The sequence below is a fragment of the Antechinus flavipes genome, chromosome 3 (assembly GCF_016432865.1).
Source record: "Antechinus flavipes isolate AdamAnt ecotype Samford, QLD, Australia chromosome 3, AdamAnt_v2, whole genome shotgun sequence".
Lineage (NCBI taxonomy): Eukaryota > Metazoa > Chordata > Mammalia > Dasyuromorphia > Dasyuridae > Antechinus > Antechinus flavipes.
In genome coordinates this window covers 629,621,230-629,630,759 of record NC_067400.1, presented here as the reverse complement: position 1 = coordinate 629,630,759, position 9,530 = coordinate 629,621,230, and positions in this window count along the sequence as shown.

Genomic DNA, 9,530 nt, shown 5'->3' with positions numbered 1-9,530 from the left:
TAATTCCAGCCTCCCAGTGACCTGGAAGGGAAGTGCTGTTAATATCCCCATTTCACAGATGATGAAGTAAAGGTTGGGAGAGTGGAAGTGCCTTTCCCAGAATCAAACAATGAGGGAGTGTTTGAAGAAGGATTTGAGTCCATTGCGTTCTCTCGCAAAAAAAATACTGCAATGATTTGCCATTCCCTTCTCCAGTTCAGCTGAGGAAACGGAGGTAAACGGGAAGAAGTCACTTGCCCACTCTGTGCCTGCGGCGGGATTCCCAATTTCGAAGCCGGCACTCTGCTCACTTTGCCGCCAGGTGTCCCTCCCTCCGAGGAGCAGCCTTTTCATCAGTGCCCGTTGAATTAAATTCATCTAGAAGGGACCTGGAAACTCAAAACCGGAGTGTCAGGGCTCAGTAGCCCTAAAGCAAGGACTCCTCCTCTCCTTCCTCTGCTCCCAACCTGTGCGGGTGCAGGGGCTAAAGCTTCGCCTTCCGTTCCAGGCCTAAAAGCTCATTGGAGTCCTCCTCATTACAGCGGATCTCAGAAACTGGACGTATAGGATGGGAGCCACGTGTGCGTCAGATCGTGGAGAGAATAACATACATAATATAGAAATATGGTCCCTTCGAAGCATATCTTCATTCAGACAGCGGTGTTTGTCGTTCAAACGTATCCATTCGAAGGAAAAAGGAAAATAGCGTTTTTAAAGGACTGTGTCTGTGTACGTATATATAAAGTGTGGAGGAGGTAGAGCCGAAAAGTTGAACAGCAATAAAATTGCTCTGGGTCCCCTTCCACACTCCTTTTTCTATTGTTTAAATGTTTTAATGATGGTCTTCCCCCCCCCATTATTACCCCCGTAACTTCTCTCTGCTCCTCTCCATACTGCAAGTAGAAGCTCTTTCTTGTGGTAGTATTCAAGCACAGATCACCAAGAAAGCAAATGGGGGAAGCATTTATTTAGCACTTCCTGTATGCCCCGCTCAGCCCAAGTCACTGAGACTGCAAACAGAGAAGGGAAGATTTTTCCGCCCACCCTCCCCACCTCCTCCTCTATCTTCCCCTTCCTCAAGTCTTCCTTCTCTCCTGGGGAGCCGCTGACTAGGGAGGATCAGGACTTCACTCTACAGCTTGCGTCTCTGTGCGATGATCCTCCAATGAAAGGTCAGCTTCTTGGGGCCGGGGACTGTCTTTCCTATTTGCTTATGTCTGTCTTCCCAAAATGAACACGGCGCCTAACCCACAATAAGCACATAATGGTTTGTCTTTGTTGCTACTCCTTCATGTATCTCTTTGTCTCTCCATCTCTCCATCCATCTTTTTCTCTCCATCCAGCCAGCCATCCTCATGCGCTTAAAGTCCAATCGCACTATTTGGGACCCGCTACAACTACAAAGTCCGAGGCCCCCACACTCACTGGCTGGGGGGAGGGCCGGCGGTGCTCCTCGCGGAGTGGGCAGAATCCCAGCGCCTCTGCCCAGGTTGTGGGGACCGGGATCATCCTTGTCAAGTGCTTGGCACAGTGCCAAGTAGCACACAGTAGGTCCTCCAGAGGGGGGGTGCACAGTAGGTCCTCCAGAGGGAGAGCACACAGTAGGTCCTCCAGAGGAGGAGCGCTCAGTAGGTCCTCCAGAGGGGGAGCGCTCAGTAGGTCCTCTAGAGGGGGAGCGCACAGTAGGTCCTCCAGAGGGGGGGCGCACAGTAGGTCCTCCAGAGGGGGAGCGCTCACTTTTCCCGAGGTCACGTCAGGAGGAGAACTCCGCAATCGTTAGGCGAGGGTGTCCCCGCCCCTGCGAGTGGCCACCGGCCGCTGGGGTCAAACGGAGTCCCGCTCTCTTGTAGCTTTGGGGCCCTTGAAGCCAGTCCCTTCCCTTTACAGATGGGGAAACTGAGGTCCGGGCAGGACGTGTGACTATGTGGACTTCAAGCCTCCTTTGCTCTCCTCTCTTCCCCTCCCTCCCACACTCCTATCATTCTTTCCTTCTTTACTCCTCGCCTCAGTTTACTCTTTTCTCAATCCGGCTGGCGTAAAACGGGAAGGCTGGACCTCGCTCTCACTCCTCCCCCAAGGATGCTGCCGGAGCAGGACTACACTTCCCAGAATGCTGCGGGGCAACAGCATTTCCGGCATGGTGTTGCTATGAGGCATTCTTGGGGCGGGGCCTGAGGGGAGAACATGTGCTGATTGGCTAACTGTTTCTCGGCCGCGAGATTCTTCTCGCAGGGAAGCCTTTGGTCAGTTACCGCCGCACATGTGCGCAGGCGTGCGTCTGAGCGTGGGTTGGCGCCGGTTTTGCAACTGCCATGTCCTCATCTGTAAGATGAGCTAGAGCAGCGAACGACAGCAGAGGTAGGTGCTGTTTCCCCATTTCATAGACAAGGAAACTGAGGCAAAGAGATGAAGTGACTTGGCCGGATCCATGTGAACCTTGGATCTAGCCCCTCCCCAGTTCTGACTGCATTAAGCCCAGGAGCATCCAGTCACATTTTCTCGGTCTTCTCCGCAAGAACAGGACAAAAGACTGTCAGATAAAGTCTAGGAAAACTTCCGTAGCCGCCTCCTGTTGGGACAGAAAGACCCACCCAAAGTGACTAGCGCAGAGATCACTCAGAAAGCAGAACGATTTATCAGACTCTGGAGAGGCGGCCCCCGCCTGGTCTGGGAGCCGCTGCCTTGAAAATCTTCACGGCTTTTATCCGTTTCAGACAAAGAGCCCCCCAGATCCCCCCTCTGTGTGTGGCGATTGGTCACATAAACCTTGATTCCCTCCTTGGGCAGTGGAGGGCAGTAGACCAGGCGATTTACAGCTTCTGCCGCAATCCCTTCTTTGGACAATGCAATGCAGTCCAGGCCTTATCTACAATCACGGGACCAGGCCTACAGGCCTCATCTACTTTAACTAACAGTCTCTGGTCAGTACGTGCTAAATCTGTAGGTTCTTCCCCTTTCCACCCAATCCCCCGTTATTCATAAATATATATATATATGTGTGTGTGTGTGTGTGTGTGTGTGTGTGTGTGTGTGTGTACAGATGTTTCCTCATGAAGAACCAACATTGTGGCTAAACTCAATTAACATCTCTACACATCGCTTGTTAATCTCACCTGGATCATCCCCTGCTACTGCCTCCCATCCCTCTTTCTGTCATTTTAATGGCATCCTCTGTCTGTAAGATTCTTGACAATGATCTTTGAACTATTCTTGTTACCAATGTAATTATACAGGGCAAACATGGCGGGAACAGAATAACACCCCTGACTGCAATGTCTGTACCACGAGAGCGGTTTCCTCCAGCCACCATCAAACAGAGACCACCAGCCATTTGTGAAGGGGGGTTTCCAGACCTGCACAGGCACATGAACTATCCTGCGAGTGCCCTTGGTCATTTCTTTTACTACTTGTCCATTGTCATCAATTTACATACAACAGGTGGACAGGTTTGTTTCTCACAGATCCCTCCTTCCTCTGCTAACAGATAACCTAAAACTAACCTATGTTATAAAATAGCTTCTCTTGTCTGGGTGGCTTGATCAGCTAATAGATTAAGGGCCTGAGCAGTTTGATTAGTTGTTACCTCTAAGACTGCTTGCAGTTGAATTAATCTGAATAATATATATTGGTGTCCGATACCCCCAACCACCATCTTGGGCCCATGTCGCCAGTCCGTATTCCTTGATAATCTGTGCTGGGGCCGGGCACCTCCCCACCCATTAGCATCACTGGTTTGAATAGATTATGAGGTGTTTGACAAATAGGCTTCAACTAAATTCCTTCAAACATCTCTCAATACCCCCTAATGAATGCTGGTGGACCCATCATCATAAACAATATTTGACTTGCTCCATCTCTTTTTTTACTTACTATAATCTATAATATCTACCCTCTCTGGTCGAAGAGTAAAGGTCCATTCACACTCTCTCCCATCCATGGCCCTGCCCCTGTTTGATTTGGGCAATGCCCCAATAAGGTACCCCAGATCAACATCACTATCAGGATTTTACATGCACAGTTCATCGATTCCTTTTCAATGTTTGTCTCAGCTCGTTCTCTGGATTCAGCTTGGAAATCCACACTCTCGGAGGGTCCACCGTTCCTTTAATTTGAGTATGCTGATTCCACCTTCTTTGCTGTGTAGCACTGCTGTATCTGATGTCAGGAGGATCTGGAACGGTCCTTACCTGATGAGGGCAGATGCCATGGGGTATGTAAATCCCAGGATATTTCTAGAGCTCGGGCAACAGATTGGAAGATTTTAGCCGTGAAACGGGTGCCTTGGTCTGAATCTACCTATTCCACCAACCCATACCCTGGAATGATATGCTCAAGGAATACTTTCACAACTGCCGAGGCAGTTGCCCAGGCAAGGGAGGAAGGCCTCTACTCATGAGATCAGATGGTCCACTATGACCAACAGTTATTAGCGACGCCCCACTGATGGTAGCTTGGTAAAGTCCACATATATGCTTTGGAAAGGCCTGATACCAGGAGGCCTTCCTCCTTTTTGGACTTGGCATTGGGCCACCCTATTCTTCCTTTGACAAGCAGGACACCGCTATTGTGTACAAACCTGTTGCCACCAACTTAGCACTATGTCACACAGGTTTTGGACACCCTGATGACTGCCCTGATGTAAATGTTGGAGTACGTGTCCCCTATCCGCTGTAGTCTGTACCTCTCTGCTGTCAGGGAGGAGCCAGTGCCCTCTTTATCCCCTGAGCACCAAGGTTTTGGATTTCTTGCTTCTCTTAAGGGGTAAGGAAAAGTGGAGGCATTGGAGGCGGAAATGCCAGAATTAGCACCATCTTCTCTTCCGGACTCACAAATTCCTCTTCTCCAGCCAATTTCGCCTCCTCATCCACAAAGTGGTTTCCCATCGCCTCAAATGAATCTCCTCTTTGGTGACCCTGCACATGAATCACTGCAATGTTCTTAGGTAACATAGGATTAGTCAAAATTTCAGTGACCAATGCCCTGTGTGCCAATCCCTTACCTTTACTGTTTCCATTCCTTCTTTCAAGTAATTTACAGGATCTAATTTCTTTTCCCCTTCACTTATACAATGACCTAATATTTTACCTCATGTTTCACAAATTGCAATTTGTTTTAAATTGTTTAAATGCTCCTAAATAATTTAACAAACTTGGATAAGGTCACTCTTTTCCTTTCTGCCACAAGAGGATCTTCTACATATTGTAAGACTTTTAACAGTAAGAAATTTATCCCAGAATGTTCACACAATTCTTAATACCCAAGTAGATGTTCCATAAATTGAATATTATACCAATCATTTTGCTTTTAAAATACCCAATACACAGAAAAATCCCAAACTACATATTGTCCATGACAAAAACATTTTCAAAAGGACAAAGGCAAAAACTATTATCCTTGGAGTCCCTTTAAATAATTGGCATCAATACAGTTAATTAAAACTTCATTTTTTTTCATAAAAGAATCTGAAAGGTTCTTAAAAATATCAATTAAACTTTTTGAATAACTCTTTCAAACTATAGATCACATTTATGATCATATTCCTTAAACAAGAAAACCATTATGTATCAAAGAAACAAATATTCAGTCAATTAACCAAACCACTACAGAAAATGACTGGAATACACTTGGTACGGGGGAGAGAGGAGAGGATTCCATGTGGCCACACTTTCCCCACTCCTGCACTCCTGGACAAAAGATTCCCTCCTGTTTCTCCACTCCATTTTCTACACGGGATTCCTTCTCAAGATTTAGGCAGTTTATTTCCTTTCTTTTTCCAACTGATTCCTTCTTGATATCATTCAGGCTCTCAATTTGCTCCTACAAATCAATCCTTCATAAATCTCTTGCATTCGTCTTTCCAGTTCTCTTCAGAACTTTTAAGATTCACAATATAGTGAATAGCTAGAAAAACTCCATAAAGCATAACTTACAATATTAACAAATTACCCAATATGTTTCAGAAGGTAACATAGTGAATCAAAATGAATACAGCTATTTTTAAAAGTTTTCTTTCTTTTTTTCTTCCTTCTGCCATATTTCTTCTCACAGCAATTAGCATTTCTTATCCATCCAAGCAGCTTTTATGGCTCAGCCCAGGCTAAGTTTGAATTTTATTGCTCTTTCCCTTTAATCCTACTAGCAGACTGCTTTTTTTTTTTCCTGCCATTTCTAAAATAGATAATTTTTTTTTCTTTAGTAATAAAGGTATCAATATTCAAACAAATTCCAAATCTTTTACTCAAAGTAAACAAATCTAGCATGCAAAGGCAATGCAAAATTGTTACCCACAATTTCAGAATCATCTTAGAAATCTCCTGCCTGAGTTTCGATCAGATAAGGTTTTTATTGTCCTCTACTCTAACAGGCTCTGAAAACTCTTCAGCACAGTTTTTCCTTACTTACAAACTAGTACCTCAGGTTAAAAAGTTTAAAACCACAAGCAAATTTTATACTAAGTAACATTAAAATAACCAATTCCTAAATTTCTTAATCATCATTCTTAAAATTTAACAGAGCTTTTAAATCAACAAAACAAACTAGAGGCTTTTCCCAGGACTCCCCTGGAGAAGTTTGTTTCACCTTGAAAATTTTTCTTTCCAGAATCCAAACGGAGCTTCTCTAAACTTTCAAGTCCTTTAGTGCATCTCTCTATCTTCACAGAGAACGCCTAGATATTCCATGATTTAAGACCAATACATCCTGAAGCACTCTGAAAGCATTACTACTCTGAATGAATTCCAACTCCCAACAATTCAACCTGATATTTTCTAAGCCTGCAACACAGAAGCTGAATTCTTATCTCTTACAAGCTTGCTAACTTTTTAACATGGAACACAAAACAAACAAACATACACATATAAACATATAGTACACATATAGGCAGAGCTCTATTTTCACCTTTTACATTTCTTTTTATCCTTTTATACTTAGCTACCATCCTGACAAATTCTTGGACTGCTTCTATCCCATTACCAGTGCTCACCCTCATGCTCGCAGTCATCCAAGAGCCTATTCAAGGAGTCCTTTCCTTGGGGTCGACAACAGTCCCCATTAAAAACAAATTTAGGAGAGCTAATCCCTTGGGGTCTCCCCTGACCCAGCCAATGGACCCCCAGACTTATCCCTGAAAGCATACCTTGAATTACACGTGTAAGTCTTCCAGACTGCATTGCTGGCCATCAGGACTCTACTTCCTTCTTCAGTCTTCAATTCTGCTGTACCTTTGACTCAGGCCATTGTCTAAGAGGGAGGGAGGCTGCACACCCAGAGCCAGAAACCGTGGAGAAAACTGCTCTGTGGGCGCCTGTCCCTGCCGGGGTGTACATAGCCATCTCCCCCAAAGACCCCATCCTGGACATTTGGACAAAAAAACCTACTCCAAGTGATTACTACAGAGATCACTCAGAGAAAGCAGAATTATTATTAGAATCTTGAGAAGCGGACTCCATCCTGGTCTGTGAGCCAAATTCACAGCAGGATAGAGCCACTCCCTTGAAAATCTTCACAGCTTTTATATGTTTCAAATAAAGAAGCTCCAAAATCCCACCCTCTATATGGTGTGATTGGTCACATAAACTTTTTTTTTTTAATATTTTATTTTATTTTATTTTATAATAACTTCATATTGACAGAATCCATGCCAGGGTAATTTTTTTACAACATTATCCCTTGCACTCGTTTCTGTTCCAATTTTTCCCCTCCCTCCCTCCACCCCCTCCCCTAGATGGCAAGCAGTCCTATATATGTTAGATATGTTGCAGTATATCCTAGATACAATATATGTTTGCAGAACTGAACAGTTCTCTTGTTGCATAGGGAGAATTGGATTCAGAAGGTAAAAATAACCCGGGAAGAAAAACAAAAATGCAGATAGTTCACATTCGTTTCCCAGTGTTCTTTCTTTGGGTGTAGCTGCTTCTGTCCATCATTTATCAATTGAAACTCAGTTAGGTCTCTTTGTCAAAGAAATCCACTTCCATCAGAATACATCCTCATACAATATCGTTGTCGAAGTGTATAATGATCTCTTGGTTCTGCTCATTTCACTCAGCATCAGTTCATGTAAGTCTCGCCAGTCCTCTCTGTATTCATCCTGCTGTCATTTCTTACAGAACAGTAATATTCCATAACATTCATATTTGGTCACATAAACTTTTATTCCCCTATTTGGTCAGTGGGATGCAGCAGACAAGGTGATTTACAGCTTCTGCCCCTAATCCCTACTTTGGACAATGGAATGCAGTCCAGCCTTATCTAACTAAAATCACGTGACTGGGATCTACAGGCCTGATCTACTTTAACCAACAGTCTCTGATCAATATGTGCCTAATCTGTAAGTTCTTTCCCTTTCCACACACCCCTATCCCCTCCTTTAGTAATCTTGGTTCCCTTTTTTACTAATGATATTATAAATAATATTCCATAACATATACCACAACTTATTCAGCCATTCTCCAACTGATGGGCAGCCAGCCACTCAGTTTACAACTGCCAGGTTAGTTCTTTGGAATCATTGCTTCCCTTTCTAGAAGGAAGCATCCCTTTAATTTTCTATTCTGGAAAGCTCCCAGAAGTCACAATCGTTGGCCCATCCTCGCAGATTCCTTTTGAAAACCAGGACGTTTGTCTGTCGCATGTGTCCCTTTCTCCCATTTTCCACAATCTTGCCAACGCTCGATCCAAAGAGATCTTAAAGGGGCAACACTGGGCTGAATCTAGGGCTGGAGTGGGGATCAATGTAAAATCTTCCCCTCTGGCTCAAGAAATCAATGTCGCAAATACACTGCCGGGACTTTATGGTCAGACATAGACTTGGGAAGAATCAGCAGTTTGGGATGCCGCAATCAAATACGTGGGGCACAATGCCCCCCTCCCCCCTACGGAGGGGAAAGCGTCCTTCTGTTCTCTGCCTCATCAGACCTCCAGAGGGAATGTTGCACTCAAGCCTGGACCCCAAGGGAAGCAGCCTTCCTGCGATAGAGTGGCCTTCTGAGGCATTACCTGGGGCTGGTGGTGAGGTTCTGGGGCCATCCAGGCAGGGGCTTCTGATGCTGGAGAGCAACCTCGTTTTATGGCCTGAGGCTTGCCCCAAATCTCACAAGTGCTCACAGCAGGATTTGATGGCTAGCCCAGTTTTGGACACGGCCTTGGCCCAAGAGGTGTGACTGGCCCCAGGACCTTAGGGGAAGCTAGGGCTGCCAGAGCCAACCTGAGAATCGCCAGCAGGGGATAATGAAGGAAGCTTCATGGTCTTCCCAAGCAGCAGCAAGGGGGGGAGAAGGCCCAGACAGGCCTGGGGAGCACCTGCATTACTGGAGTTGGCAGAGGAGGAGTGGCCAGGCAGGTGGGAGGAGAACCAGAGGGAACCTCAAGGGAGAGCAGAGGTCTTACAGGTAGCTTGGGAGGTGGAGGCCTGAGAAGGCCCCAGAATCCAGAGGGAGAAGAGGGTGATGGAAGGGGCAGAAGTAAGGGAGTTGAAGAGATTGAGAAGCCAGGAGTTGGAGTTGAGCTAGAAGCAAAGGACTAGCAACAAGAGCTCTCAGAACCAAGGA